The 26,384-nt window shown below is 39.8% G+C and overlaps 1 protein-coding gene and 9 non-coding genes across 10 annotated transcripts in view; 1 reads left to right on the top strand and 9 right to left on the bottom strand.

Moving 5' to 3' along the window:
• LOC130222020 (gastrula zinc finger protein XlCGF57.1-like) overlaps positions 1 to 26,384 on the bottom strand; it is a 752,525-nt gene that overhangs the window by 390,580 nt on the left and 335,561 nt on the right. The gene's annotated exons all lie outside the window — the stretch shown is intronic.
• trnap-cgg (transfer RNA proline (anticodon CGG)) lies at positions 2,866 to 2,937 on the bottom strand. The gene has a single exon. It is a non-coding gene; the product is annotated as a tRNA-Pro (tRNA).
• On the bottom strand, positions 4,399 to 4,470 carry trnap-agg (transfer RNA proline (anticodon AGG)). The gene has a single exon. It is a non-coding gene; the product is annotated as a tRNA-Pro (tRNA).
• Positions 5,939 to 6,010, bottom strand: trnap-agg (transfer RNA proline (anticodon AGG)). The gene has a single exon. It is a non-coding gene; the product is annotated as a tRNA-Pro (tRNA).
• On the bottom strand, positions 7,476 to 7,547 carry trnap-agg (transfer RNA proline (anticodon AGG)). Its single transcript has one exon. It is a non-coding gene; the product is annotated as a tRNA-Pro (tRNA).
• Positions 10,828 to 10,900, bottom strand: trnak-cuu (transfer RNA lysine (anticodon CUU)). The gene has a single exon. It is a non-coding gene; the product is annotated as a tRNA-Lys (tRNA).
• Positions 11,612 to 11,685, bottom strand: trnan-guu (transfer RNA asparagine (anticodon GUU)). Its single transcript has one exon. It is a non-coding gene; the product is annotated as a tRNA-Asn (tRNA).
• Positions 11,794 to 11,866, bottom strand: trnak-cuu (transfer RNA lysine (anticodon CUU)). The gene has a single exon. It is a non-coding gene; the product is annotated as a tRNA-Lys (tRNA).
• Positions 12,094 to 12,167, bottom strand: trnan-guu (transfer RNA asparagine (anticodon GUU)). Its single transcript has one exon. It is a non-coding gene; the product is annotated as a tRNA-Asn (tRNA).
• Positions 19,075 to 19,147, top strand: trnak-uuu (transfer RNA lysine (anticodon UUU)). The gene has a single exon. It is a non-coding gene; the product is annotated as a tRNA-Lys (tRNA).

Below are 26,384 nucleotides of genomic sequence, written 5' to 3'. Positions count from 1 at the left end.
AACTCATTCCTGTCTTTCAATGAGTGCTTATGTGCATTTAGGAGACCTAGGCAGCACACTCAGGGCTGCAAGATGGATTTATTTGAGTATTCTTATTATTAAAATTTATCTGAATGAGGATCAAATGACTGAGTTGGTCTTTGAGAATGAAAACCAACCTGTTTGTTCCTGCAGATCTCCCTGTTTGACTGTGAATGTTTCTTCAATCTTCACATCTTCACTCTCCTCTTTAATAAACGCCATCTTTATAACAGTGTGGAGATCAGTCGCTTCAGCAGGAGTTTTTCTCTGTTTGGACACTTTATCCTGTTTAAAATGAACAAAACAATAAAAAAAAATTTAATGAATAAATTAATGAACAGAAACAAAATAACTTCTCTTCAACACTTGCTTCAACAGTTTCTTTATATGAGAGTAATTAACAAAAATAAATCAGGTAAGTCAAGCAAGAAACAATAGCCACAAATGAGCTGATTAAAACCAGTTCTCCATTTCTTATATGTATACTTAGAATGGAATGACATTATACTATTTAATAAACTAAACCTTCATTAAAACACTTATTACACACATTTCTGTTCAAACAATAGCCCTCATTACTGTGAGTAAAATACTACGTTGTATAAAGGGTTAAAATATTATTTTCAACAACAAGTACATAATTTAACATAGGATGAAAAAAACTGAAACTTTAATCAATCGGTTTATATATGTGTAAAAGTTTTAAAACAAACCTTTCTTCAGTTGAATCAAAGCATGGAATCACAGTGGAGGAGTGGCGCAGCCTTATGACGTCACATCGCCACGCCAAAATAAAAGTCTTTTTTAAAGCTTTTTTGCCACTTACTTTTAGTCATGACTTATTGATAAAATTTTTCCCTCGTTTTCCACTTTCCACTATATCTGCTCTCTCGCACACACACGCGCACACACACACACACATACACACACACAGACAGACATTCAGTATTTGAAGCTGATCAAAAACTTTAAACATTTTTAAGACAATTTTGAAAAACATTTTTAATCCAATTGCATGTCTAAAAACACATTACTTCCTATTAATATGAGTCCAAATCTCCTCCTTGTAATTATGACCTCTTTCTTCTTATTTTCACAACTTCCTATTTAAGGTTTATTTTTTTAAATAATATCTGTAATATAATATATAACTTTACCTTTACTTACAGAAGCATATAAAGGGGTAGTTCACACAAAAATTACAATTCAGCCAAAGCGGCCCACTGCATATAATAAAAATGCTACCCATCATCATGTCCTTGAATATGTTTACATAAGCACAAAAGCCATACACACAAGTCTTCACACAAGTAATCAACATTTTGTTCCAGTTCCTGCCTGACTGCTTGAATCCATAAGTGATTCTTTTCAATTTACACACCAGTTTCTCCTTTCTTTCTGATTTTACCTCAAAATTAGGTCCAGACAGAATCTGCGGGAATTTTTTTGCAATTTCTGTGGAGAATCTTAACTAAAAACTTAACACATGAAATGAAAAATAATAGTTTATATATATATATATATATATATATATATATATATATATATATATATATATATATATCTGTGTGTGTGTGTGTGTATGTGTGTGTGTGTGTGTGCGTGTGCGTGTGTGTGTGTGTGTGACATTGATGACGTTTACATTGTAACACAAAACATAAAATAACAGTCAAAATGCATGAGTAGTTTTGGGTTAATTAAAAATAAAAATGTTTTTAAGCACCAAATCATTAGAGTGATTTCATGTAGGACACAAATGCCTCAAATGCAGCTTTCACATTATTGGAATAAATTATATTTTAACATATTCAAATGGAAAGGTTAACATATTAAAAAGGAATAATTATTTACAAGGTTACTTTTATATCTGCATCTTTATAAAATAAAGCAGTCGTCCCGAACCTTTGAAAAATAGTCCATGTTGTCTTTATATTTTTAGATAGCTTCATTTATTACTGACTTTATGCGTTCAAAATATGTAATTATGCAGTTGAAGTAATATTGTGCTACTTTTGCTACATAGTAGATGTGAACTAGTTTTGTTTTGTGTTAAAGCCACAATGGCCATGCATGTTCATAACCACACTACTTTGTATGAGTGCATTATTGGGACCTTATAGGCACATTTTGTGCCTGGACTCAACTTAGTATTAGTGAGACTTAACTATTTTGTTAATTACTTAATACCCACAGAGCATGCTCATAGGGCATACTTCTGACCCAGATTCTGTGCCTGAGTATACCTATACTTTGCCCAGTGTGGCCATATACACATCTTATTTGACGGAATGCAAACTGGCATCGAGATCCTAAAGTGCAGTTTTCCATGCGTTGGCATCTTGTTGAAGGCATACAAAAGATCCATGACAAATGATTGGCAAAATGGCCCAGTGGCCTAATGGACAATGCATCAGCCTCCGGGGCTCGGGATTGTAGGTTCAAGTCCCATCTGGGTTGTCTTTGAAGGTCTCACTTCAATTTGGGAGCAATGTTTGGTGGATGAAACATGGTAGCTGTGAAAACCTTCTTGAGATGTGTTTGCATGTCATTAACTTCCTGCAGTGCTATGCATATTACCTGTTATGACTAAAAGAGTAACGAGATACCTAACGCGAAAGGCCATTTTGAATCCTGCATGGTGCCTACAGAGAAGAGACTGTGTACAAACACAAAAGATCCATAAACAAATCTAAGAACCGAATCATTGCCGCTCCTTTTTTTGTCTGTATAATTGTACATGTTAGACTGATTTAGATCAGAACTCCACTAAATGTTCATTAACTAAAGTCCCAGCAAAAGCACTACAGATAGCACAGCTCTGCAGCTTTGTCTATGACAGGCAAAGGGCTCGTCCGGGATTTGAACCCGGGACCTCTCGCACCCGAAGCGAGAATCATACCCCTAGACCAACGAGCCCTGTAGAAGCAGTCTGCAGTGCCACAAAAAATTCTGTGAGACTGATCCAATTTACTCTTTGTTCATGTTGTTTTTGTTACGTGTGTCAGCAACTCCCTGGAGGCATATTACAGTTCACAGGCAGTGAAAAACAGCCCAGTGGAGTAATGGATACACCAGCCTTCGAAGCTGGGGATTGTGGGTTTAAGGTACCAACTAGGTTGTCTATGATTCAGTTCCTTTTAAGTTGGCTGTGCAAGACAATCCAGTGTGACCTTTAAAACGCTAGGTTCAAACCCTTAGGTCAAAAAACATGACAAAGGAAAACTCCTCAGAGAAGCTGTTTTGTCATTAGGTGTACACACCAGATAGCTGAATGCAATATGGCATAGGGATCCTAAAGTACTGTTTTCTGAGTTACAAGAACTTCCTCAGCCATACAACAGATATGACAACTGCTAGTATTGACCCAGTGGCCTAATGGATAAGGCATCAGCCTTCGAAGCTGGGGTTTGTGGATTCAAGTCCCATCTGGGTTGTGTTTCTTTATTTACATTTAAGTTTTGTGAAACAATTCCGACTTGTTTTCTCAAAACTTAGGCGTGATGATCTGAGGACAATAGTTAGCTTCGAATTCTCAGACTTGCTGCACACTTCAAATAAGATTCATCCAATCGTGCTTGCATCTCACTGTCACGTTACAAACCTAAAGGTTCCACCAAACTCTGGTAATGGAGATCTTGACTTCAAGCACCCCGTGGCTTTCAACTAATGGTCTCATGTTAGGTGGATGATGATGAAATGTAAACAAGGAAATAGCTGCAGAAAGGTTGTGATTTCAAGTTAATGAGAGTGGCCTTGTCTGGAATTTGAAACTCAAGACCAGTCACACCATACGCGAGAACCATACCCCGGGACCAATGAGACACGAAAGTGTATGATTGCACAAAGAAAATGTTTGTCCATTAGTTGCACACATTTTATTTGACGGAATGCAAACTGGCATCGAGATCCTAAAGTGCAGTTTTCCATGTGTTGGCATCTTGTTGAAGGCATACAAAAGATCCATGACAAATGATTGGCGAAATGACCCAGTGGCCTAATGGATAAGCCATCAACCTCCGGGGCTTGGGATTGTGGGTTCAAGTCTCATCTGGGTTGTCTTTGAAGGTCTCACTTCAATATGTTAGCAATGTTTGGTGGATGAAACACGGTAGCTGTGAAAACCTTCTTGAGATGTGTTTGCATGTCATTAAAACGGTGCTTACATATAAAGCTGGTGGGTTGTTTGAGATCCATAAACAAATCTAAGAACCGAATCATTACCGCTCCTTTTTTGTCTGAATAAGTGTACATGTTAGACTGATTGAGATCAGAAGTCCACTAAATGTTCATTAACTAACGTCACAGCAAAAGCTGCTACAATTAACATAGAAACACCATAGACAGCACAGCACTGCTGCTTTTTCTATGACAGGCAAAGGGCTCGTCCGGGATTTGAACCCGGGACCTCTCGCACCCTAAGCGAGAATCATAGCCCTAGACCAACGAGCCCTGTAGAAGCAGTCTGCAGTGCCACAAAAAATTCTTTGAGACTGATCCAATCTACTCTTTGTTCATGTTGTTTTTGTTACGTGTGTGAGCAACTCCCTGGAGGCAAATTACAGTTCACAGGCAGTGAAAAACAGCCCAGTGGAGTAATGGATACGGCACCAGCCTTCGAAGCTGGGGATTGTGGGTTTAAGGTAGCAACTGGGTTATCTTTGATGCAGTTCCTTTTAAGTTGGCTGTGCAAGACAATCCAGTGTGACCTTTAAAACGCTAGGTTCAAACCCTTAGGTCAAAAAGACATGACAAAGGAAAACTCCTCAGAGAAGCTGTTTTGTCATTAGGTGTACACACCAGATCGTCTGAATGCAATATGGCATAGGGATCCTAAAGTACTGTTTTCTGAGTTACAAGAACTTCCTGAGCCATACAACAGATATGACAATTGCTAGTATTGACCCAGTGACCTAATGGATAAGGCATCAGCCTTCGAAGCTGGGGATTGTGGAATCAAGTCCCATCTGGGTTGTTTTTCTTGGGTTACATTTAAGTTTTGTGAAACAATTCCGACTTGTTTTCTCAAAACTTAGGCATGATGATCTGAGGACAATAGTTAGCTTCGAATTCTCAGACTTGCTGCACACTTCAAATAAGATTCATCCAATCTTGCTTCAATCTCACTGTCACGTTACAAACTTAAAAGGTTCCGCTAATCTTTGGCAATGGAGATCTTGACTTCAAGTACCCCGTGGCTTTCAACTAATGGTCTAATGTTAGGTGGATGATGATGAAACACAAACAAGAAAATAGCTGCAGAAAGGTTGTGATTTCAAGTTAATGAGAGTGGCCTTGTCTGGAATTTGAAACTGAAGACCAGTCACACCATATGCGAGAACCATACCCCGGGACCAATGAGACAAGAATGTGTATGATTGTACAAAGAAAATGTTTGTCCATTAGTTGCACACATTTTATTTGACGGAATGCAAACTGGCATCGAGATCCTAAAGTGCAGTTTTCCATGCGTTGGCATCTTGTTGAAGGCATACAAAAGATCCATGACAAATGATTGGCGAAATGACCCCGTGGCCTAATGGATAAGCCATCAGCCTCCGGGGCTTGGGATTGTGGGTTCAAGTCCCACCTGTGTTGTCTTTGAAGGTCTCACTTCAATATGTTAGCAATGTTTGTGGATGAAACACGCTAGCTGTGGAAAACCTTCTTGAGATGTGTTTGCATGTCATTAAAACGGTGCTTACATATAAAGCTGGTGGGTTGTTTGAGATCCATAAACAAATCTAAGAACCGAATCATTACCGCTCCTTTTTTTGTCTGAATAAGTGTACATGTTAGACTGATTGAGATCAGAAGTCCACTAAATGTTCATTAACTAACGTCACAGCAAAAGCTGCTACAGTTAACATAGAAACACCATTGACAGCACAGCTCCGCTGCTTTTTCTATGACAGGCAAAGGGCTCGTCCGGGATTTGAACCCGGGACCTCTCACACCCTAAGCGAGAATCATACCCCTAGACCAACGAGCCCTGTAGAAGCAGTCTGCAGTGCCACAAAAAATTCTGTGAGACTGATCCAATCTACTCTTTGTTCATGTTGTTTTTTTACGTGTGTCAGCAACTCCCTGGAGGCAAATTACAGTTCACAGGCAGTGAAAAACAGCCCAGTGGAGTAATGGATACGGCACCAGCCTTCGAAGCTGGGGATTGTGGGTTTAAGGTAGCAACTGGGTTATCTTTGATGCAGTTCCTTTTAAGTTGGCTGTGCAAGACAATCCAGTGTGACCTTTAAAAAGGTAGGTTCAAACCCTTAGGTCAAAAAGACATGACAAAGGAAAACTCAGAGAAGCTGTTTTGTCATTAGGTGTACACACCAGATCGTCTGAATGCAATATGGCATAGGGATCCTAAAGTACTGTTTTCTGAGTTACAAGAACTTCCCGAGCCATACAACAGATATGACAATTGCTAGTATTGACCCAGTGACCTAATGGATAAGGCATCAGCCTTCGAAGCTGGGGACTGTGGATTCAAGTCCCATCTGGGTTGTTTTTCTTGGGTTACATTTAAGTTTTGTGAAACAATTCCGACTTGTTTTCTCAAAACTTAGGCGTGATGATCTGAGGACAATAGTTAGCTTCGAATTCTCAGACTTGCTGCACACTTCAAATAAGATTCATCCAATCTTGCTTCAATCTCACTGTCACGTTACAAACTTAAAAGGTTCCGCTAATCTTTGGCAATGGAGATCTTGACTTCAAGTACTCCGTGTCTTTCAACTAATGGTCTCATGTTAGGTGGATGATGATGAAACGCAAACAAGAAAATAGCTGCAGAAAGGTTGTGATTTCAAGTTAATGAGAGTGGCCTTGTCTGGAATTTGAAACTCAAGACCAGTCACACCATACGCGAGAACCATACCCCGGGACCAATGAGACACGAAAGTGTATGATTGCACAAAGAAAATGTTTGTCCATTAGTTGCACACATTTTATTTGACGGAATGCAAACTGGCATCGAGATCCTAAAGTGCAGTTTTCCATGCGTTGGCATCTTGTTGAAGGCATACAAAAGATCCATGACAAATGATTGGCGAAATGACCCAGTGGCCTAATGGATAAGCCATCAACCTCCGGGGCTTGGGATTGTGGGTTCAAGTCCCATCTGGGTTGTCTTTGAAGGTCTCACTTCAATATGTTAGCAATGTTTGGTGGATGAAACACGGTAGCTGTGAAAACCTTCTTGAGATGTGTTTGCATGTCATTAAAACGGTGCTTACATATAAAGCTGGTGGGTTGTTTGAGATCCATAAACAAATCTAAGAACCGAATCATTACCGCTCCTTTTTTTTGTCTGAATAAGTGTACATGTTAGACTGATTGAGATCAGAAGTCCACTAAATGTTCATTAACTAACATCACAGCAAAAGCTGCTACGATTAACATAGAAACACCATAGACAGCACAGCACCGCTGCTTTTTCTATGACAGGCAAAGGGCTCGTCCGGGATTTGAACCCGGGACCTCTCGCACCCTAAGCGAGAACCATACCCCTAGACCAACGAGCCCTGTAGAAGCAGTCTGCAGTGCCACAAAAAATTCTGTGAGACTGATCCAATCTACTCTTTGTTCATGTTGTTTTTTTACGTGTGTCAGCAACTTACTGGAGGCAAATTACAGTTCACAGGCAGTGAAAAACAGCCCAGTGGAGTAATGGATACGGCACCAGCCTTCGAAGCTGGGGATTGTGGGTTTAAGGTAGCAACTGGGTTATCTTTGATGCAGTTCCTTTTAAGTTGGCTGTGCAAGACAATCCAGTGTGACCTTTAAAACGCTAGGTTCAAACCCTTAGGTCAAAAAGACATGACAAAGGAAAACTCCTCAGAGAAGCTGCTTTGTCATTAGGTGTACACACCAGATCGTCTGAATGCAATATGGCATAGGGATCCTAAAGTACTGTTTTCTGAGTTACAAGAACTTCCTGAGCCATACAACAGATATGACAATTGCTAGTATTGACCCAGTGACCTAATGGATAAGGCATCAGCCTTCGAAGCTGGGGATTGTGGAATCAAGTCCCATCTGGGTTGTTTTTCTTGGGTTACATTTAAGTTTTGTGAAACAATTCCGACTTGTTTTCTCAAAACTTAGGCGTGATGATCTGAGGACAATAGTTAGCTTCGAATTCGCAGACTTGCTGCACACTTCAAATGAGATTCATCCAATCTTGCTTCAATCTCACTGTCACGTTACAAAGCTAAAAGGTTCTGCTAATCTTTGGCAATGGAGATCTTGACTTCAAGTACTCCGTGTCTTTCAACTAATGGTCTCATGTTAGGTGGATGATGATGAAACACAAACAAGAAAATAGCTGCAGAAAGGTTGTGATTTCAAGTTAATGAGAGTGGCCTTGTCTGGAATTTGAAATTTAAGACCAGTCACAACATACATGAGAACCATTAGGTTCTATTGGGCCTATCTGCTTTTACTGCAGCCAGACTAAAATAAATAGCCCAAGACCTTCTCCAGAATAAAAACTATTAGACTGTAGGAAATACTGTTCTTGGTCTATTAAACATGACTTGTTTAACTTGATTTATTTGTATACATTTTAACAACATGTTATTTTTAATAGAAAGGAAATGTTTTTAGTTTAAAAATTAAAATTAAGTATATAAAATATCTAAAATGACATACAAAGTCACAAGTGACTCATGGGTATTTAATTACTGTACAGCATTACATTACATGTCTATACGCACAGGCCTGTGTGTTTCCATTCATCATATTAATTTACTCGCCGACCGACTGTTGGCATCGAGCATCGAGTGGTCTCGCCACTAACTGAGAGACCCAGCGCAGTGAGCGCACCATGGGCGTTGCTTGGCCTGTTTTAGGGGGGGCTGTAGCCCCCCTATATTTCTACTCAGGATTCAGCTCCTCCCTGTCTTGTTATTCATTTGATCAGCAAACCACAGCCATGGACAGCGAGAGAACGAGGTGAGTGATAAATTGATAAATTGTTATAATATCTGCTTATTTGCAGTTCTTTGATATAGATACACTTGTATCACCCGTATCCTCCAATGTCACGGAAAAGCTGTCGGGTTTTCTCAGCGTTCACCTCATCAGCACAGCTGTTTCCTCCAGGGAAAAATGTAACTCTTTATGAACATTCGCTATTTTTATTTCAAAATGAACTACCAATATTAAACACTTTACAGTTCGTGTAACATTAACTATACATTCTTGCACAGAAAGGATTAAACAGAGTGACAGAACCACTTAGAGAATGTACCCATTGTAACTATCACTGAGTCACTGACAGAGACAGAAACATCAAGTGTTGTCTAGTATTAAAAAATACTTCTTATTCATTATTATCATTCAGATCGTGAAATCTGTGAATTAGCCTGTAAGTTTAAAAATATATATTTATATGCATGTCATTTAATTAGAAAAGTGGCAGTTTGTTTATTTAATACATGAAAACAAAAAATGCACTTAAATATAGAAAGTGGTTTTTACTACAGTTAACTGGTAGGTTGAGCCTATTTGGCTTATTCAGAACTCAAACAGCTATGCCTGTCTATGTAATAAAGTGGAATACTAGTATACAACCCATATTAAACAAACATTAAGTGTATTACTATTAAATTACTACTTATAAATGTAATATTACATTTATATATATATATATATATATATATATATATATATATATATATATATATATATATATATATATATATATATATATATATATATATATATATATATAGATAGATAGATTTAGGGTGGACGGAGGGGATGTGTCCCCACCAATGTCCTCCAACCATTGAAATGTCCCCACCAATAATTTAATCCACAAAAAAAATAAATAAATAAATTGCGCTGTCAACATATAACCTAGACATGCAGAAAGGGTTCAGTCACGTTCGCTCCTCCGGCCCAAAAGACATATGGGCATTTTGATTGGCTGTGCCTTTCCCTTAAAAACAATAAACACCGGAGGAGGTTTAAAATATTATTTATAAAGTATTTGGATACGATGATAATAATCAAATCTTTATTGCTACTGTCTATATGTTGGCTTCTCCTTGTTTCTAAGTTGACATTGTGCACATTGTCTGTCTGATTCTACATATTCTCATCCTTTTTAACTCTCTCACTGTGAGTGTTGTCATTATTTGAATCACTGCTTATGCTGGGCTTTGCCTCATTCTTGTTTTGAATAAATATGTGCTTATTAAACAATTATAGGTGACCTAATGAATAAATATGAATAATCATGACCTAATGTACAGTTTCTGGCTGCACGAAACCAGGCAGCCATCGCCGATTGGGCCAAATGCTTAACATTTATTATTATTCTTTTTATTATTACTATTATTATTTTCCTCATCATCATAATATCACATCTAGCAAGAGATAAAAGCTGCCTGCATGTAAAAACAATACATATTTCAAAAAAAAAAAAAAAACTGACCGGCCCACATTTAAAAAACGGTCCGGCCCTTGCCAGATGCCAGTCTGCCCCTGGCGGGAATTATCGTTCATTCATTTTCTTTTCGGCTTAGTCCCTTTATTAATCTAGGGTCACCACAGCTGAATGAACCGGCAACTTATCCAGCACATATTTTACTCAGCGGATGCCCTTCTAGGTACAACCCATCACTGGGAAACATCCATACACACTCATACACTACGGACAATTTAGCCTACCCAATTCCCTATACCACATGTCTTTGGACTGTGGGGGAAACCAGAGCACCCAGAGGAAACCCACGCAAACGCAGGGAGAACAAATAACAGCTGCTGAAAAGAGAGAGAGAAAGGTAACAGAAACGCCCAACGTGGGGCTCGAACCCACGACCCTGAGATTAAGAGTCTCATGCTCTACCGACTGAGCTAGCCGGGCTTCTGACACAATCATTCTAGTCACTGTTTTGATCAATATTTTGATCTTCCCTACCTGTGTAAAGTTTGATGCTGTTTTAAAGTCAACTGAAATAAGTAACTTGGCCAATCCAGGCACTGGACAACAAACTTCTGCTAAATCCTGATGTCAACTTGTAATGCTAGACAGCACGTGGCCCAGGATCATTGCCCGTTGCATGTGTAAGCAGTTGCAAGGCAGTAAAAGCCTTCGTTCGTCCCTGGATGGGCTCAAAGCAACAACCTTTCGGTTAACAGCTGAACGCGCTAACCGATTGTGCCACAGAGACTCAGATTAACCATACCAACTGTGGTAGAAACGCTGAACTTTGTCTCACTGGGTCTGCCGGATGAACCCAAATGAAAGCTGCCGAAAAGAGAGAAAGCTAACAGAAACACAACGTGGGGCTTGAACCCACATCACTGAGATTAAATGTCTCATGCTCTACCAACTGAGCTAGCCGGGTTTTTGAAACTCTCATTCTAGTCACTGTTTTGATCATTACCTTCCCTACCTGTGTAAAGCTCGATGTTGATTTTAAGTCAACTGGAATAAGTAACTTCGCCAATCCAGGCACTGGACAACAAAGTCCTGCTTAATGCTGATGTCATCTTGTAACGCCAGACAGCACGTGGCCCAGGATCTATGCCCAGTGCATGTGTTAGCAGTTGCAAGGCAGAGAAAAGCTTGATTCGTCCCTGGGTGGGCTCGAACCACCAGCCTTACGGTTAACAGCCGAACGCGCTAACCGATTGCGCCACAGAGACTCAGACACTAATGCAACTGTGGTAGAAATGCTGAACTTTGTCTTGATAGGTATGCTCGATGAATTCAAATGAAAGCTGCTGAAAAGAAAGAGAGAAAGGTAACAGAAACGCCCAACGTGGGGCTCGAACCCACGACCCTGAGATTAAGAGTCTCATGCTCTACCGACTGAGCTAGCCAGGCTTCTGACAGATTCTTTCAAGTCACTGTTTTGATCATTACCTTCCCTACCTGTGTAAAGATTGATACTGTGTTTTAGTCAACTGGAATAAGTAACTTTGCCAATTCAGGCACTGGACAACAAACTTCTGCTAAATCCTGATGTCATCTTGTAACGCCAGAAAGCATGTGGCCCAGGCTCTATGCCCAGTGCATGTGTTAGTAGTTGCAAGGCAGAGAAAAGCTTAATTCATCCCTGGGTGGGCTTGAACCACCAACCTTTCGGTTAACAGCCGAACGCGCTAACCGATTGCGCCACAGAGACTCAGACAGTTATGCAACTGTGGTAGATATGCTGAACTTTGTCTTGATAGGTATGCTCGATGAATTCAAATGAAAGCTGCTAAAAAGAGAGAGAGAAAGGTAACAACTGAAATAAGTAACTTGGCCAATGCAGGCACTGGACAACAAACTTCTGCTAAATCCTGATGTCAACTTGTAATGCTAGACAGCACGTGGCCCAGGATCATTGCCCGGTGCATGTGTTAGCAGTTGCAAGGCAGTAAAAGCCTTCGTTCGTCCCTGGATGGGCTCAAAGCAACAACCTTTCTGTTAACAGCTGGACGCGCTAACCGATTGTGCCACAGAGACTCAGACTAACCATACCAACTGTGGTAGAAACGCTGAACTTTTTCTCACTTGGTCTGCTGGATGAACCCAAATGAAAGCTGCCGAACGTGCTAACCGATTGCGCCACAGAGACTCAGACGCTAATGCAACTGTGGTAGAAATGCTGAACTTTGTCTTGATAGGAATGCTCGATGAATCCAAATGAAAGCTGCCGAAAAGAGAGAGAGAAAGGTAACAGAAACGCCCAACGTGGGGCTCGAACTCACGACCCTGAGATTAAGAGCCTCATGCTCTACCGACTGAGCTAGCTGGGTGGGCTCAAACCACCAACCTGTCAGTTAACAGCCGAACGCGCTAACCGATTGCGCCACAGAGACTCAGACACTAATGCAACTATATCTTCATAGCTAGAGCTCAAAAGGAAGTTCCCCGACAGGGAATCGAACCCAGGCCGCGGTGGTGAGAGCACCGAATCCTAACCACTAGACCACCAGAGAAGGTCCTGCAGTAACTTGCCCTCAAGCCTAGCTGTGGGCCTCCACGCAAGTATGCTGCAGCTGCTCTGACAAAAATAAATCTAATGCTTGTAACTTCCTCCTGGAGAGGAGAAAGTCTCAGACCCTGGATCACAGCTCTTCTAGGGAGGGACTGTCACATGCACTGTAAGAGCATCCTATCGACACCACAACTTGCCATAATAACGAAGGACAGCATGTGTTGAATGAACTCCGTGTTGATTGAGCTGTGTCCTTATTACAAGCTACAAGCTAAAGATGACAAGATAAGCAGACAGGGCGCAATGGATAACGCGTCTGACTACGGATCAGAAGATTCTAGCTTCGACTCCTGGCTGGCTCGCTTTGTTCTCTTTGCTTTGATGTCAGCCAGTGCACTGCAGTCGCCTTTCGCCCCCACTGGAGCTGTTCAGGTCCACTCTGGAGTGAGTCGAGTTTAAGGGGCCGCAATCACATAGCCCGTGGGGCGCTCCCCTGGCTTCAAAGGATGCCCCAACTGCTGATTTTTATTAACGTCTACTAGAGCTACACCAATCGTAAACCCAGCCTACATGCTGCAAAAGTCCCTACCAGGCCCAACCCTGCTTTTCTTCCGAGTTCAGATGAGATCAGGCATTGCCAGGGTGGTATGGCCGTAAGCGAGAGCAGCCGTCAAAGAGTTAGCTATTTAAAAATAGGCGCAGCACCAGGAGCCGAGCGCAGCTCAGCTTGCATTGACACAGCACTGACAGAAACAAGGCCCCTGTTCCCCTAATTGTTTACCTGTTTTTTTTTTTTTTCTGTTTCTGCTCCGGGGCACCAACAGCTCTTGCTAAGTTAAACCAGCCAAGTCACTGTACCCACTTTCCCCCGAATGGAATCAGGGGAAGTGGTTACACTGACTTGGCTGGTTCCAGAGTTCAGAGAGGAATTCAGAGGTTTTTTTTTTTTTTTTTTGTATTTTGGAAAGTGTATTAGCTGCCAAATGAAGGAATTTAAAAAGCTTACAGCACCTGGTATTCCCAGGTGGTCTCCCATCCAAGTACCAACCAGGCCCAACCCTGCTTTGCTTCCGAGTTCAAATGAGATATTTTAATTTTTTTTTTATTAAAATCAAATGTTTACATTTTTACAAAGAAATGATCACATGCCACAAAAATCACATGATACTTACAACACTCATTATTAGACTTCATATTTTTCCCATAATCAACTTAAAATGTTGTCCTTGTATTCAACCATTACGTTCCCTTTTACTATTATTTCTATAAATACATCCTCCTTTTCTTGTACTATAAAATAGTTGAATATCAATTTTACAGCCATCTCCATTCTGTTTTTAAACATACGCCATATATCCACTCTCTTCCCATCATGTTTAGCCATATTTCTCCTTATCCAAATCACATACTTAGCTATTGTTATACATAGATTAAAAGCATACATACCACATTCATTTTGATCAAGTAAAAACATTTTTCCCAGTTCTTTTGTTCATCCACATATATGTCCCCTATTAACGATTTAGCAATTTTCTTTCATTTATCCATAAATTCCTCCAACTTTTCACAATAGAAGAACAAATGTAATAAACCTTCCCCTTCCTTCATAAACACCTTACACATTATATCTTGTTCAATTCCCATTTTACACTATCTCATTTCTGTTAATATGCAATTATGTCTCAATAAATAATTACAATTTTCTAAAATTGGTTCCATATATTTCATTCTGACATTTGCGAATATTTCTTTTTCATTTAAATCCTCATATCTTTCCTTCCAGTAGTTGAATGCTATAGGTCTTATAAAAGCCTTTGATCTAAAAACAACATAAAACTCTTAACTGTACTTAAGCTCATATTGATCTTTTCTCCATTTTTCTTCTTAAAATAGACCTCTGGTAATTCTTCCTTATCCCCCAACTCATTTTTTTCAATTATTTCAATCCAATCTTTTGGTATTGCTTTTTTCAAATCATGATATTGTCTTTGTAATTTTGTTTTAACAACTCTTTTATAACCATCCTCCACTGCATCTACAATTACTTGTAATGGTACAAATCCTTTTATCACTTCATATAATACATCTTTAACTTGTCTTAATCCTCCATTCCACCTTTCCTTAAAATATAATTTTTTTCCTTCATTTAAAATATTTGGATTCAGAAAAAGTGGTTGTTCTACAATCTGAGCCCTTCCTTTTGGTATAATCAACACATTTTCTAAAAAAATTCCCCCCATGATTCTAAGACCTCAACATAAAATCTTGGCAGACCTGCTGTCATCCATTTTTTCATTTTCATCCATAAAACATTACATCCCATTTCAAAATGTCCACATTTCTTCAAATAATAGGCTAACACACTTTTCCAAATCACATCCATTTTCCCTTCCAAAAACCTTTGAATAATCTTAATTCTTAATGTTTTCATTTTTAAAAAAGCTATCTAAAAGTCCCAGACCTCCTTCTTTTACCTCCCCAATCAAAGTATTATAAGCAATTTTGGCTCTTCCATTTCCCCACACAAACTTTAAAACTACATCCTTAATTTTTTATAGTATACTTTAGGCAATGCAGTTACACTCAACACATACCAGACCTTTGACAACATATAAGCATTTAGGATTAATACTTTCCCTTTTAACGTCAAATTTCGAGCTTTCCAAAATCTAAGTCTTTTCTCAATTCCATTTAAAACTCCCTCCCAATTTAAAATATCTGCTTTATAAGAATCCATCCCCACCCAAATTCCCAACATTTTTGTATGTTGCTTTTCTACTTTAAAGGGTATGTGTTGTGTTATTTCTTCTACTCTTTCCACCCTCATGCATATACTTTTTCCAACATTAACCTTAGCTCCTGATGCTTTACAATATCGCTCTAAAATCTCCATCGCGCCTTTAATACTCTGAATATCTTCAACCAACAATGTAGCATTATCCGCGTATTGATACACAGCTTCTCTGTTGTCTTTTTCTTCTATTTGTATCCCTTTAATGCTTCTATCTGATTTTATTGCCAATCCCAGTGGTTCAGCTACCAGCGTGTTTAATAAAGCAGACAATGGGCATCCCTGCCTTATTGATCTTGTTGGTTGAAGACATTCTGTTAAAAAGCCATTACATTTTATGCATGTTAAAATATCTGTAGAAAAAAATCTGAATCCATTTCCTAAAATTTTCCCCAAATCCAAACTCTTTAAGAACTGCAAATAAAAAATGATGCTCTACCCTGTCAAAAGCTTTCTCTAGATCTAAACCTATTAGAAAAAACTTTCTCTTTTTCTTTCATATAGTCTATTGTACTTTTCACCACATCTGTTATGTTTTTTCCTTGCACCCCATAAGCCTGTGTCGTTTTAATTATCTTGGGTAAAATTATTTTTAACCTATTTGCTAAAACTTTTGCTAGAATCTTCATATCTGTATTTAACATTGTTATTGGTCTAAAATTCTTTAGATCTTTTTTGTCCCCTTTTCCTTTGTATATCATTTTTATCATTCCTATTCTCATCTTTTCACTCAATAATTCTTTAATAAAAACCTCTTCACGGATCTCTTTTAAAATCGGTACTAAAATATTTTAAAAATATTTATAAAATTCATTTGTTATGCCATCTACACCTGGACTTTTTCTTGGCATTAATTGCTTAATAGCCACCTCTATTTCTTCTTTTTGAATTTCTTCATCACAAAATTTTTTGTCTTCTTCTGTTACCTTTGATTTGATCTGTTTTATAAAATATTCTTTCTCTTCTTCATTTGTTCCTTGTCCCTCTTTATTTAATACCTCTTTTATTAATTCAGCTCTTTGCCTATTGCTTTCCAAATTAAAGAAGAACTGTGTAGATCTTTCTCCTTCTACTGCATATTTTGCTTTACTTCTTATTATTGCACCTTTGCATTTTTCTTCTTCTATTATTTTTAACTTATCTTGTAACCTTACAATATCTTCGTTTCCCTCACCCTCTGTCCCTTTTCTTAACTCTTTATCTAGCTTCTTTCTTATTTCATTTTCTTTTTGTTTTTTCATACATTTACTATATTCTATTGAAATTTTTTTTAACCTCCCACTCAGCCATTGCTCCTCCCAGTGAATTATCTTCCATTTCATCTCGATTTCCCGCATTACTCTCTGTATTCTCAATAATTACTTTCTCAACTTCACCAATCTTTCCCAACTCCGTTTCATCTATCATTTGCCTTGCTTCCTCAACAGTCTCTGGGATTTGTGTAACATTTTCTTTCTCCATACAACACTCACATCTTACCATCACCTTTCTGCAATCCAGGCATTTCACTGCATCGCAATCCCTTGTGAAATGTCCTTGCTCCTCACACTGAAAGCATTTAAAATCAGGACAGTCTTTAAACACATGTCCAGGACCCATACACAAGCGACAAGTTTTCACTTGACGGTCATGCATAATTCGGAAATATTGTGTTCCTTCTTCAGTATCAAATTTTGCACTGTTTGGGAGTGATATCACCTCCTTCGGGAATTTAACCCTTAAATACCTTGTACCATCTGCAATGTCTGTACCCGGATACATTCGCCTTCTGATATTAGATGCAGGTGTTACTCCCCAAAACTTACGTTTATCCAGAATTTCATCATCCTTAATATAAGCCGGCAAATGTATAAAAGATACAATATACTCTCTTACTTGTAAGTGTCTTACTTCACAATTCTTCCCTTTTATCATGAGTCCATCTTCCAAATCCTCGCCGTCCTCTTAACTTGGCAGAGTTATTTCACATTCCTTTTCCTTTCTTGGTCTTACAGCCAGAACCTTCCCTTTTCCTATCTTCTCAGTCAGAGCCTTTATGATGTCTTCTGCTCTAGCATCATTCACTTCTGTCATATCATCAATCACTGTAGCTTCTTTAGTATAGATCCTTTTATCGCCCATTTGTCCGTGTCCAAAGTGTTGTCCTACTTCCAGTCCATTATCCAGTTGCCCTCTTCGTTTTCTATCCATGTCCATATCTTTACGTTTGAGTCCTTCCACATTTGCACTCATAACAGAACACAGACTTCCCAGACAGCAAAGTGCTGCTGGGAAGTGGACAAAATTATCAAAAAAAGAAAAACAAAAAAAAACTCAAACTTTTTCTGAAAAAACAAACAAACAACACAAAAATCGAGTGATCCTTTCTCACTCTCTGCCTACCACTTCCTTTGCTGCAAGTGCACTATTGCCCTCTAGCATTCCAGGGTGGTACGGCTGTAAGCGAGAGCAGTTGTCAAGAGTTAGCTATTTAAAAATAGGCGGATTCACGTCGAGGAGGCAAGAGGAGGGTTGAAAACTGGGCTTGGACAGCTTTTTCTTTATTAATATTCCTTAATTCTTCATCAGCCTTCGACTGGTCATCAGCAGTAACATGAACAGTGCACCACACAGAACATTATTAGCATGTTTTGCAGCAAACAAAGCACCCCATTCAATCATACACATAGCCCAGCTTTTACTCCACAAAATGTCAGCTTGCCCTTTCATGAGCTGCATCCAGTCAACCCTTGCAATGACATTCAAACCGGGGGAGCTCCTTACAGTGAATACTGGGTGACAGAAGATGAGAACTCCACCACTGCAGAGTGAAATTATTGACCTCTGTTTTTTTTTTGGTGAGGTTGTACCTTCGAACGCTTTATCCAACCTCAACATCAGAAAGAGATGGCATCCATACTTGACTTTTTTTTTTCGCTCACACAAAGAACTCCTTGGTCGAAAGCTTTCAATTTCTACACTTCTGTGAGAGGATGTCCGCAAGCGTTGGTAATATAGTGGTGAGCATAGCTGGCTTCTAAGTAGATTCCCAGCCAATGTATACCTTTTGGCTGCCGTAACATTACAAAACATTAGAAATCTGTTGGGGTCTTCTCGCGCTGGTTCGAGTCCTGCAGACCACGTGCTCGTCCTCTTACTAATGGCATGTCCTGAATGTTTACCATAAACCCAACCTCACAGTAACCTGTTGTGTTTTAGCAACATCTACACCAACCACAAGTCCAAACCCCACCTTACGGTAAACTTTTGTGTAGCGTAAAGGTCTGCGCCGACCACAACTCTAAACCTTGCCTACTTGCGGGGCACAGCCATGGAGCCCGGGTAGCTCAGTCGGTAGAGCATCAGACTTTTAATATGAGGGTCCAGGGTTCAAGTCCCTGCTCGGGCGTGTAAGGCTCTTCTTGTGGAGCCACAGCTTTTGCCAGTGAGCTATCGCTTGCTGAAAGTTTCATCTGGATGCACAACATGTGTATTAGGCATGAGGACATGGACAGCACAGGCAGTCTTGTAGTTGCGGCCGAGTGGTTAAGGTCATGCATTAGAAATCCATTGGTGTCTTCTCGCGCTGGTTTGAGTCCTGCAGACTACGTGCTTGTCCTCTTCCTTCTTAAACTTCCAACAGTCATCAAATGTTTGCAATTCCAGCGTTACTTGGGAAAAGCGTCGTGTGGTAGGAGGAAAAAAACAACAGCGTGCGCTCACTGAACCGAAAGGGGCAAATCAGAGGGAGGAACATACCGCACCGGGGCCACAACGGCTGTCCGGTAACTCGCCGTGATCGGATTGTGGTTAGTACTCTGCATTATGGCCGCAGCAACCCCGCTTCGAATCAGGGTCACGGCAGGATTCCTTACGGTGACATTGGCATCACGCCCCCCTCTTGCCACCTGTTTTATACAGCCCACTTTTCAGTGCACGCTGCTACTCTTAAATCTAAGCTAATCCCCCAGTGATCCTGGATAACTCAGTCGGTAGAGCGTCAGACTTTTCATCTGACGTTCCTGGGTTCAAGTCCCTGTTTGGGCGTGTAAGCCAACTTTTGTAGAGCATGGAGGATTCGGATTTCTACCTTCCTATCCATCTCAGCATGAATCAACGTTTATCCTTTCCTCATCATCTTGTTTCTCATTATTTTTATATAATTATTTGATTATTTGAATGAGTAATTAACTATGAATTGATTTTGAGTTAACACATTGCTTAATATAAGAATGTTCAGTGCGTTTGCCTGTCTCTTCATAACTTTTTCAGGAGCCACCAAACTAAGTCAGGGGTCACGGAGACCTTGAGTGGAGCTGAGGGCTGAGGACCGGAAGCAACTGTCTCCATTGTTATTTCTAAGAGTTAATACTATCTAAAATGTCTTAAGGGATCTTGCTGTTTTTACGGTTAATTTTTTTAAGGTGATTCTACTTTTTATTCAAGATAGACTTTGTGTAGTAAGGATATAACTGCCTGAATGTAGATTATACCGGTTTTTAACCAGTTTTGATAAAGACGGCTGAGACTACACTCAGCCTCGGATAAGAAACAGATTATACTTTAAGTATGTGTGTTCTATTTGATTGTGGATCCGTTTCATAGGTCTGGAGTCAGCTCTGAACAGTCTAGTGGATGTCTGACGTTTATGCTTGAGATACTGTTCAGAATTGTACGCACGCACCCCACATGGAAATTCCAACTGGAATTCTCAATGGAATCCTATAAAGAAATCCTATTGGAATCCTTTAGGAAAGGTTCCAAAATATGTTAGAAATTCCAATAGGATTTTTGTATAGGATTCCATTTAGAATTCCTATTTGTTTTTGGAACCTTAAAACCTAAAGGAATCCATCAGATTGTCTAATACGACTTGTATGACAAGTATATGGGATTTTAATGCAATCCTAAATGTACACTTTTCTTTTGTATCTGTGACTGTCTTATGAAAAGTCACCTTGACACCTTAATTTTTGTGCAACCTATATTAGAGAACAGCATTAGTGCACAAACCTCTGAAAATATTGATTTAAAAAGGGCAACAAAATTATGTCCTGTTGTTTCAACATTGTTCAATTTGAATTCAGTTTTCATTATATGAGCAGATAAAAATATTCACACACAAAGTTCTGAAAAATTACACAAAATTGTGGTGTCTTTTTGTCATTTTGCACTTAATCAGCGCGCTTTTGGGAGATGGGCTTCCCTATTTGGCTGGCTTCAACATTCTATTTATTTTTGATGTAAACTGTCAGGGATAAGAAAAAGAAACATATTTAGACCCAAAACACATCTGAGAGCAAAATACCCCCCCCCCCCCACCCCCTCCAGCCACAGCACTCAGCAGTACCCAAACCAGCCACGGGTTGTTTAAAAATGTTCACTTTATATTTGATTTAAGAGATGACTATAAACTGTTTAACAAAACTAATAACTCATAAAGCAAAAATTAAACTTGACTCCACATAACACACTGATTTAGATTTATAAATGTATAAATGTCTGACCATAATTAATACTTAATTAATACCATTTATGCAGACTTATTTTATTTGAATTTTGACAAATTTATTTTATTGCTAAATCTCAAGGCCTGACATAGTTTTTAAAGTAGATAGCAAAGTCCTGAGTGTAATTATATAATTATATTTGTATATTTTTGTTTTTAATATCTTAAAATATGACAATATTTACAAAATATTTTTTTAGGAAAAAAAACTTACCGATGATGTCAGAGACTTATTTGGAGTCCAGTCGTGGCTTAGCTGCTTTGTCTCTGAAGGCATTTGAACATTTGCCAGTGCAGCAGTGTGTACTAAGGGTGTTCCTTCCAAACACGGCTACTAAGAGATCTTTTGTGGCCATTTTAGGGTCAGTCCAATTCACATGGGCAAACTGTTCACCTGTGATTGAAGTATTTGGGCCAATTCTCACCTAAAAATAGTGATCAAAAAAAACATTTTTAGAGCTGCTTCAATAGCAAAAGGTGAACCAACAATAAATGATTAGGCACTATGTTATACACAATCTTTATGTAAGGTATAAATCACATACAGGCAGTTGTTATTATTTGTTGATGTGATGAAGCTCGCCTCCACACTTCCAGAGGATTTTTTCAAATGCTGTTATTAATAAAAGCTTATTCATTATATGGATTATTACTTATGATATATACTGTTATGGGGCTAACAATAGCCGCTTTTCTACTGTCGTGCTGAATCAATCTTTATGCTGAAACGTTCCATTCTGTGCCAAACAGGGTCAGACAGCATGGATACGGTTTCATTTTACACTGTTGTGCTGTGACAAATCTCTGTGAAACATTGCTCTATCAAACAGGGGTGCTAAATATAGGTAGATGTCACAGCAGCTTATTTATTTAGAGGTCACATGTTGCGCGGCTCTGCCTAAACTTTATTTAGAGATAAAATGACCAAAATGTAACGTGATGATTGAACATGACTGGAGGAGGAATAAATTATATATTTCAACTCTCTGAACATCACAGACAAATAAACAATGATCATGTAACAATAATAGTGCATTTGTATTATAGTGGCAGAAATATATTTTTGGACAGGCACTTTCACTAATAAAGAATAAAGCACTGAAATTATTTCATTTTAGACAATCAATTAAAATACACAGCAGTTTCAGCATATCAAAAGTTAATAATGATATAAAATATTCTACATTTTGATGGTAAAATATAACCATTTAAGCCACGGCCGTGGTTATTTGTTTCAATATTCAAACACTAAATAACGAATGCAGCAAGTTAATCAATAAATGAAAATAAAACAACACATATAGAGCAGGATATAAAGCAAATAAAGGACTAATATATTTAGCAAAATGCTGCCCTTATCTTTTTATTTTTATCACTTAATTTTGTTATTTTAATAATGTTATGTCTTAATAATTAATATTATAAAGATTTATCCAACTCCTATCAACACCTTAGCAACCACCTAGCAACACCTTAGCAACCGCATAGCAACCACCTAGCAACCACTTAGCAACACCTTAGCAACCGCCTAGCAACCACCTAGCAACACCTTAGCAACCGCCTAGCAACCACTTAGCAACACCTTAGCAACTCCATAGCAACCACCTAGCAACACCTTAGCAACCACCTAGCAACCACTTAGCAACACCTTAGCAACCGCCTAGCAACCACTTAGCAACACCTTAGCAACCGCCTAGCAACCACCTAGTAACACCTTAGCAACCGCCTAGCAACACCTTAGAAACGCATAGCAACCACCTAGCAACACCTTAGCAACCGCATAGCAACCACCTAGCAACACCTTAGCAACCGCCTAGCAACCACCTAGCAACACCTTAGCAACCGCCTAGCAACCACCTAGCAACACCTTAGCAACCGCATAGCAACCACCTAGCAACACCTTAGCAACCGCCTAGCAACCACTTAGCAACACCTTAGCAACCGCCTAGCAACACCTTAGAAACCGCATAGCAACCACATAGCAACACCTTAGCAACCGCCTAGCAACCACTTAGCAACACCTTAGCAACCGCATAGCAACCACCTAGCAACACCTTAGCAACCGCCTAGCAACCACTTAGCAACACCTTAGCAACCGCCTAGCAACACCTTAGAAACACCTTAGCAACCGCCTAGCAACACCTTAGAAACCGCATAGCAACCACCTAGCAACCACTTAGCAACACCTTAGCAACCGCCTAGCAACCACTCAGCAACACCTTAGCAACCACCTAGCAACACCTTAGCAACCGCATAGCAACCATCTAGCAACCACTTAGCAACACCTTAGCTACTGCCTAGCAACCACCTAGCAACCACTTAGCAACTCCTTAGCAACCGCCTAGCAACCACCTAGCAACACCTTAGCAACCGGCTAGCAACCACCTAGCAACACCTTAGCAACCGCCTAGCAACCACCTAGCAACACCTTAGCAACCGCCTAGCAACCACCTAGCAACACCTTAGCAACCGCCTAGCAACCACCTAGCAACACCTTAGCAACCGCCTAGCAACCACCTAGCAACACCTTAGCAACCGCATAGCAACCACCTAGCAACACCTTAGCAACCGCATATCAACCACCTAGCAACACCTTAGCAACCGCATAGCAACCACCTAGCAACACCTTAGCAACCGCCTAGCAACCACTTAGCAACACCTTAGCAACCGCCTAGCAACACCTTAGAAACCGCATAGCAACCACCTAGCAACACCTTAGCAACCGCCTAGCAACCACTTAGCAACACCTTAGCAACCCCATAGCAACCACCTAGCAACATATTAGCAACCGCCTAGCAACCACCTAGCAACACCTTAGCAACCGCCTAGCAACCACCTAGCAACACCTTAGCAACCACATAGCAACACCTTAGCAACCGCCTAGCAACACCTTAGCAACCGCCTAGCAACCACCTAGCAACACCTTAGCAACCGCGTAGCAACCACCTAGAAACACCTTAGCAACCACCTAGCAACCACCTAGCAACACCTTAGCAACCGCCTAGCAACCACCTAGCATCACCTTAGCAACCGCCTAGCAACCACATAGCAACACCTTAGCAACCACATAGCAACACCTTAGCAACCGCCTAGCAACACCTTAGCAACCACCTAGCAACACCTTAGCAACCACCTAGCAACACCTTAGCAACCATCTAGCAACACCTTAGCAACCACCTAGCAACCGCATAGCAACCACCTAGCAACACCTTAGCAACCGCCTAGCAACTCCTTAGCAACCACCTAGCAACACCTTAGCAACCGCCTAGCAACCATCTAGCAACACCTTAGCAACCACTTAGCAACACCTTAGCAACCGCCTAGCAACCACCTAGCAACACCTTAGCAACCGCCTAGCAACCACCTAGCAACACCTTAGCAACCGCCTAGCAACCACCTAGCAACACCTTAGCAACCACATAGCAACACCTTAGCAACCGCCTAGCAACACCTTAGCAACCACCTAGCAACACCTTAGCAACCGCCTAGCAACTCCTTAGCAACCACCTAGCAACACCTTAGCAACAGCCTAGCAACCACCTAGCAACACCTTGGCAACCACCTAGCAACACTTTATAAACCGCCTAGCAACCACCTAGCAACACCTTAGCAACCACCTAGCAACACCTTAGCAACCATCTAGCAACACCTTAGCAACCGCATAGCAACCACTTAGCAACACCTTAGCAACCGCCTAGCAACTCCTTAGCAACCACCTAGCAACACCTTAGCAACTGCCTAGCAACCACCTAGCAACCACTTAGCAACCGCCTAGCAACATATATATATATATATATATATATATACACACACACACACACAATGGTTTCAGTTAAAAATCTGAGGTCATGGCTTACTTTTCATCTGTGACGAAACTTGCTTTCATCAATGTGTACACATATGTTGATCCCACCAATTCGTTGTCGTTTTTTCTTCCTTAATCTCCTCATGCTTCTCACACATACACTTCGCAGTTTCGTGGACATCTCAGACAGAGTTGCACTACTATTTGAGATGCCATCTAACATCATATCCACTTGTCGCATATGGAGACCTTGTGAAAATCTAAATAATGTAATGTTGTATTACTGTAAAAACACAGAATGGAAAAAAATGTCTGCAGAATACTAGAGGACGGGCTACTAGAGATCACAGAGAATATAAACTTGCCTGTGAAAATACTTCACCCAACTGAAAAGGCTTGCATGGGAATGGGAAAATATGGACTTTGTCCTTACACTTTTCCTAATTCGTCCACATGACTTCTTGCACTGCCTGCAAATGAGTAGTAAAGTTCTTCATCAAAAATGTATTACCTTTGGCAATGCAAAACAAATAAATAATTCAATAAATAAATATACAAATTACAATAATCTCAGTCTCATTTATAGTCATTTTATTTTAACCCTCTACTGCAAGGGTGGTCAAACTCAGTCCTGGAGGGCCGGTGTCCTGCACAGTTTTGCTCCAACACTAATCAAAGACACCTGAACATGCTAATCAGTGTCTTCAAGATCACTAGAAATCTATAAGCAGGTGTGTTTGATTAGTGTTGGAGCTAAACTGTGCAGGACATTGGCCCTCCAGGACTGAGTTTGCCCACCCCTGCTCTACTGTATGGTGTTAACATATGGCAACATGATGTTTATGTTAATTTCCCTGCCACTGTTTCTTTAAGACCAACATTATTAATATTATTATTATTATTATTTGTTGTAAAGAGAAGACCTAATGATGTGCTTTGGTTAAGTCACATGACATGCAGTGTTTTTCTGTAGCGTGATTTCTGACAGCCTGGCGTTTATTGTGAGTAGTTGCTAAATGCAAATGTAAGCGTCAATAAAAACAGGATCAAATTATGTCAGATCCACAAAAAAATCTGAAACATCACCTCCAGTTAGTTATGATGACATTTTCAACTCAATTTTTTTAATCAAATTATTTTTTGTAAATGGATCAAATGTGTGTGTTGCCAAATGGCAACACTGTGCAATAGTGGAACATGCAATATTGCAATGGGTTAGCTAGCTAGCAAAGTCAGCTGTAAACTTTTAAGTTGTAACAATAACAACATGAATGCTAGTAATATAATGTTGATTAATCATGTGTTAATGGCATCTGAATGTTTACTCAAAGT

Source organism: Danio aesculapii, chromosome 4, assembly GCF_903798145.1.
Source record: "Danio aesculapii chromosome 4, fDanAes4.1, whole genome shotgun sequence".
In the NCBI taxonomy this organism is placed as follows: domain Eukaryota; kingdom Metazoa; phylum Chordata; class Actinopteri; order Cypriniformes; family Danionidae; genus Danio; species Danio aesculapii.
The sequence above is the reverse complement of the archived record's forward strand: the minus strand, read 5'-3'. Positions and strand labels throughout refer to the sequence as shown.